This window comes from Polypterus senegalus, chromosome 16 (genome assembly GCF_016835505.1).
Source record: "Polypterus senegalus isolate Bchr_013 chromosome 16, ASM1683550v1, whole genome shotgun sequence".
Taxonomy (NCBI): Eukaryota; Metazoa; Chordata; class Cladistia; order Polypteriformes; family Polypteridae; genus Polypterus; species Polypterus senegalus.
The window spans coordinates 76999671-77005670 of NC_053169.1; the positions used below are offsets into that span (position 1 = coordinate 76999671).

Genomic DNA, 6000 nt, shown 5'->3' on the forward strand with positions numbered 1-6000 from the left:
GATCAACTTCCTTTTGTTGTTTATACCACTGTTTAAACCAACAAATAGTACGTTTTTCCTTGCATCCACTTGGTATTCACTGAAATTCTTTTATTTTCCCCTGTGCATTTGCCATTGCCTTTTCACAGAATGCTGAGTTTAAGGGCTACAGTATTTATATTGATTTGCATATTCAAAGAGACGTAATTCTGGGAGGAGTTTGGGTGGGGCAGCAGATGTGCGCATGTACATTACTTTTCACTCTGGGATTTATGGAGTGGAAGAACGTGGAAGCTGGTGAACGCACAGACTTATGCATCTAGATTTTTTTGTGTGTATGCACATTTCTGGCCTCCTTCACTTGTATACCGATGTATTCTCTTAATGCCAGCCTGCTGCTTTCTATTCACTAGCCTGTGTCTGTCTGCCTGCTCTGTGACTTTGGCCTTGCTCTTGTTAAAGGAGCACCACACCTCATATAAATGTGTTTGTTTTGTTGCAGCAGCTTTTATGCAGACAGGCCTTGAGCAGACCATTTTTTTCCTGCTCATTCATGCCTACACCCTGTGTTTGACGTGCCAGCCTGTTACAGTGTAGGAATGGGGTCACTACCACACTTAACACCACTTCTAACAGCCTGGGTTGCATAAATTCTTTTTTAGAGCAGTTGATTTATTGTAATGTGCCACAGCTGATATGGCTGAGAGTGTGACAGCGCCACATGCTCAAACCATATAGGGGGATAGCATTGAGGTCTAACTTCAGCAAGGTTAAACTAATGTTACATTTTAGCCTACAGATTTTTTTTTTCATTTCTAATCACAATTTGTGTCTATTGTCAAGAATTAGCAAAATTTATCATCACACATTGCCAACACACTTCATATATGAGCACTTCATTTAGATTTAGGGAACAATGAAATGGTTGTGTTTGCAACTGGAACTAGTAAGATGTGTTCTAATTATAATGCATTCTTTTATATTAAATAGTCCAACCCAGGGGATTCCAAGTTCAGATCTGGGGTAACACTGTGACTACAGATTTCAATTCTATCAAGTTTCTTAAATAAATGGTTCAGTCTTACTTCCAAATGAATTAAGTGTTTAGTTAGTCTTTTTCTTCTCTTATTTTATATTCAGAAATATGTGTTAGTATATCACATATAAACAAATTCAGAAATTTGCATTTTTGCCATTTCTTAAACAATATCGTAAAAGAAGGTTAATATTTTTAATTCACCTTTTCTGGCAGTGTTTACTCCCATAACTGTATCCACATACTAACATTTAGTGATGAGTAGTGCAGACAAAGGTGCAAATAACATCTCATCATCTCATTTCTGCCTGTGGTCCTGTGTGCTGCATGGGCCGCCAATCAGCTCCCTCCAGCCTTTTCAGTCCTGAGCCAGTTTCTCCAGCTGTCCCCATGTGTGGCCAGTCCTCCTCATGTCTGCCTCCAGGTCACGGTGACAAGTATTTTTTGGACAATACCTCTTCCTCTTCCCTTGTGGGTTGCAGGTGAGGGCTACTCTTGTCATGCTGGTTGCAGGCCTGCAGAGGGTGTGTCTAATCCACCTCTAGCATCTTTGAAGGATGTTTTCTTCAGCGGGCTGCCGTTTAGTTCATTGCCACAGGTCTTTGTTGCTGATCTTGTCTGGCCAGCGCATCTTGAGGTTCCTTTTGAGGCAGGTGTTGATGAAAACTTCCCGTTGTGGTGGTGACAGTGGTTCTCCAGGTTTTGGCTCCATAAAGTATGACAGGCTTCACAATAGTGTCAAAGACTCTGACCTTGATGTTGGCGTTGATTTCAAAGGATCTCCATACATTCTTCAGCTGAAGGAAAGCTGCCCTTGCCTTGCTGATTTGGGTTCTAACATTAGCATCTGTCCCACCCTGTCTGTCGATGATGTTGTGAAGGTAGGTAAAGTTGTCTACCTCTTCTAGTGCCTCTCCTTCCAGCAGGATGTGCATTGCACTGACTGTTTTGACCTTTACCACCTTACTCTTATCTCTGTTGATGCTGAGGCCCAGATTTTCTGAGGTGTCTGCTACGATGCTGGTCTTTTCCTGCATCTGTTGTTGGGAATGTGAAAAAGGACTAAGTCATCCGCAAAGTGTCATAGTGTCTCAGTAGCTTTCAGAGGGTCTGCCTATCCATGCTGTCAAATACCATGTCATAGTCAATGAAGCTGATGTAGAGAGATGAGTTTCACTCCAATGACTGTTCTAAAATTATGCTTAGTCTGGTCAATGCAGGACCTGTCCTTGCCAAAACCAGCCTGCTGATCTTGGAGTTGCAGGTTTATTGCATCTTTCATCTTGTTTGGCAGGATGTGGTTAAACAGTTTTCCTGGGATGGACAGTAGTGTTATCCCTCTGTAGTTTGAGCAAGAACTGAGATTGCCATTCTGTTGGCACTTTCTCCTCTTCCCATGTCTTGCTCCACACAGGTTTCCATTTCAGCCTTCAGCACCTTTGCTGAGAACATGTTGGGTCCTGCAGCCTTGCAATCACTTAGCTGCTTGATGACACTGCGGATCTCCTCCTTCGTGGGTGCACTGCAGTCTACTGGCAGATCAGCAGCTGGTGGAAGAGTGACTGGTGTGTTGGGGGGGAGAGGGTGCTGGTCTGTTTAGCAGCTCCTCAAAGTGCTCTACCCACCTGTTCTTCTGCCTCTCCTCATCTGGTATTGCTGTACCATCACTGCCTTTCTCTCTGTCTTTGTATATTTTCCTTAGCGCTTCTTAATATTGTTTTACAGGTCCTGCGTTTTGCCATGGTGAACTGCTTCTTCAGCCTATTTTTACAACATCTCTATGTAGCTTTGTTTGTCGAACCTGATACTGAGTTTGACCTTCCTGTTTGCCTCTGTAAATTCCTCTTGGGCCTTGGCTTTTGTAGCTTTCATTCTACTATTATTCACTGCTGCCTTCTTTGTTTTCATCTCTTCTATTTTCTTCAGTGTCTCTGTTAACATCCACTACTTGTGGTTATGTGTTTTGGGCCAACCACTTCTTGGCATGTTGATATCACTGCTCCTTTCATTCTCTGCCACTTTTCATTAACCGTCTCTTCTTCCAGCAGCTTGTGCAGGACTTGGAACTTGTTGGAGAGGGTGATACTGAATTCTTCTCGCTTGTTGTTGTCCTTCAGCAGGGTGGTATTGTATTGCTGGCATTGGCTGGGACCTCCAGACCAGTTTTTGTTTAACTTAAGCTTTAACCACGCTACAAGGAGACAATGGTCTGAAGTAACATTTGCTCCTCTCTTGACGTGTACATCCTGAAGATATCTCTGGAACATCCAACCGTTGCACACATGGTCGATCTGGTTCTCCGTCAACAGATCTGGTGACACCCAAGTCACCTTGTGTATTCTTCCGTGATGGAAAAAGGTCCCTCTGATGATGAGGTTGCTCGTAGTGCATAGGTTGGCGAAACTCTCCCTATTGTCATTCATCTCAACTAAACCTTGCTGTCCCTTGATCTCCTTATAACCCCTGTTGTTGATGCTAATCTTGGCATTAAAGTCACCCATAGCGATGATTGGGTCAATCTTGGACGATAGTCAGCAGTCTGTTGTAGAAATCATCTATCTCTTCCTCGCCACTGTCGCTTGTTGGGGTGTAGCACTGAATCACTTCCAAATTAATCCTCATCTTCTTTTCTCCATTTGTTTGGATGGAGGCTATCGTGATCCGTGGGCCATGTGTCTTTCACCTAATGAGTGCTCCCTGTGCTGTCTTGGACAGCATCAAGGCCACACCATGAGTGTGTGGCACGTTCTCCTGCTTGTGTCATGAAAACAGCAGCAGTTCTCTGGAAGTAAGCTGTCTCTGTCTAGAACTAGTTCATCTCTGATTCTGAGGATGGTGAGGCCAGATCTTCTTATCTCTGCAGCCACTTGTGCTGCTTTGCTGGTTTAGTACATTGTTCTTGGTCTTGCTGGAGGTGATGGTCGTCAGCCTGACAGCTTCCAGATGACTCTGGCTTTCACCTTCTGGCATCATGCACCTTCCACCTGGAGGTCCATCATCTTTCATGACTATAGTATTTGTAGTTCTTGGCATTTCTGTAGCAGTATATTTTTTTTGGGGTTGCTGGCCACTCGCCTAACCCTCCTACTTTCTCAGCTGGGCTCGGGATCAGCCACGGCAGAATTGGTGCAAATGACATTGAATACAAAAGGGAAGCTGCTATTTCAGTATAAAATTCACTTATTAGCTAATTAGTAAAAAAAAGGGGCTTAAATGGGCAAAACATAAAGAAGAGAGCAATCTTAAAAAGCAATAAAAAGAACATTAATTAATATTAAATGCACAAATGCTTGTTACAGTCCCCTAAAAATTAGCAAACCCATTTTGTAATTTCTGGATTGACATAAAACAAGGTAGAAAGTAGTAAACAGCAGCTTGTTTAATAAAGACAGAAGTTCAGTTAAAAGCAGAAGGTGATTACATTTAAAGTACTGTAATCTGCAAGACTGAACTCATGGACCACTTTGTTAAGCCTTATATTACCAACTAGCTGTGCTACCATCTAAGATGGGCTGAAACCTAAGTAATCAACATAGATTTTAACATTAATATTTGCAGTGCACCATCTATTGGAATGTATTTTGTAATGCATGTAGTAATAAAACACATCATATTTGCCATTCCAACAGATGGCACATTGCTAACATTTGTAGTCATTCCAACACATGAAGCATCACAGACATTATAAGCAATAAAATGCACTGCATCTGTCATTTAAACATATGGTGCATCACAAACATTGGTAGTGCTAAAATGCATTGCATTTGTCATTCCAACAGATTACACATCATAGACATTTGTAATAATAGTATGCATAACATTTGTCATTCTAAAAGATGACGTGTCACAACATTGGCAGTAACAAAATACATTGCATCTGTCACTCCAACAGATCACACATTATAAATATTGTTAGTTATAAAATGCATTGCTTTTGTCATTGCAACAAATGGGGTATCACAAACATTTGTAGCGATAAAATACATTGCATATGTCATTCCAAATGATAGAGCATCAGAAAACATTTGGAGCAATAAAATGCTACACATACAATGTGGCTAATCACAAGCATTGGTAGTAATAAAATACATTGCATTTGTCATTCCAACAGATGGAGCAGGACAAACATTGGTAGTAATAAAATACATTGCATTTGTCATTCCAACAGATGGAGCAGGACAAACCATCCATCCATCCATTTTCCAACCCGCTGAATCCGAACACAGGGTCACGGGGGTCTGCTGGAGCCAATCCCAGCCAACGCAGGGCACAAGGCAGGAACTAATACTGGGCAGGGTGCCAACCCACCGCAGAGGACAAACCATTGGTAGTAATAAAATGCATTGCTTTTATCATTTCAACCAATGGGACATCACAAATACAATATTTGCAGTAATTAAATGCACAGCATTTGTCATATTGCATCACAAATATTAGCACTGCTTTCACAAATTCCATACCAAATGGATTATAGAAGAGACATAGCAACTTGACAGACATATAGATACACAGGTGCTTGTCATTTTATTAAGATTAGGATTAGCACACTATTGAATGTAACATTGAAGCAGACACTCAGTGTTAACATTCGGTATTATTTGCACCTGTGTCGGCACTGCTCATTACTAGTTGCCAGTATTTGTATGCAATTTAAAAAGCACAGAAATAAGGTGAATTTAAATAAAAATGGCAAAAGAAAGTCAAGTTTTTGAAACTATGACAAAGAAAACACATTTCTGAATTTCTTCTAAATGCAAATATCATACTTAAGCACTTTTCTGAATGCGGAATAAGAAAAGAAAAGAAAAGAAAAAAAAACGCAGTTACAGTAACCCACTGATTTGTGAAACAGGATGGAATTAAATCCTGTCGCCACAGCAGCACACCAGGACTAAACTTGAGAGCCCCTGGTGTAGACCAGACCTTTCAGTTTATGTCAAACAGCAGCGCTCAGGCACACAACACTCTTGGAAAAAAAAGGCGTG

General features: G+C 41.3%; 1 pseudogene; it reads right to left on the minus strand.

Moving 5' to 3' along the window:
- Positions 1 to 1313: 1313 nt before the first annotated feature.
- Positions 1314 to 4021, minus strand: LOC120516411 (annotated as a pseudogene).
- Positions 4022 to 6000: the final 1979 nt, after the last annotated feature.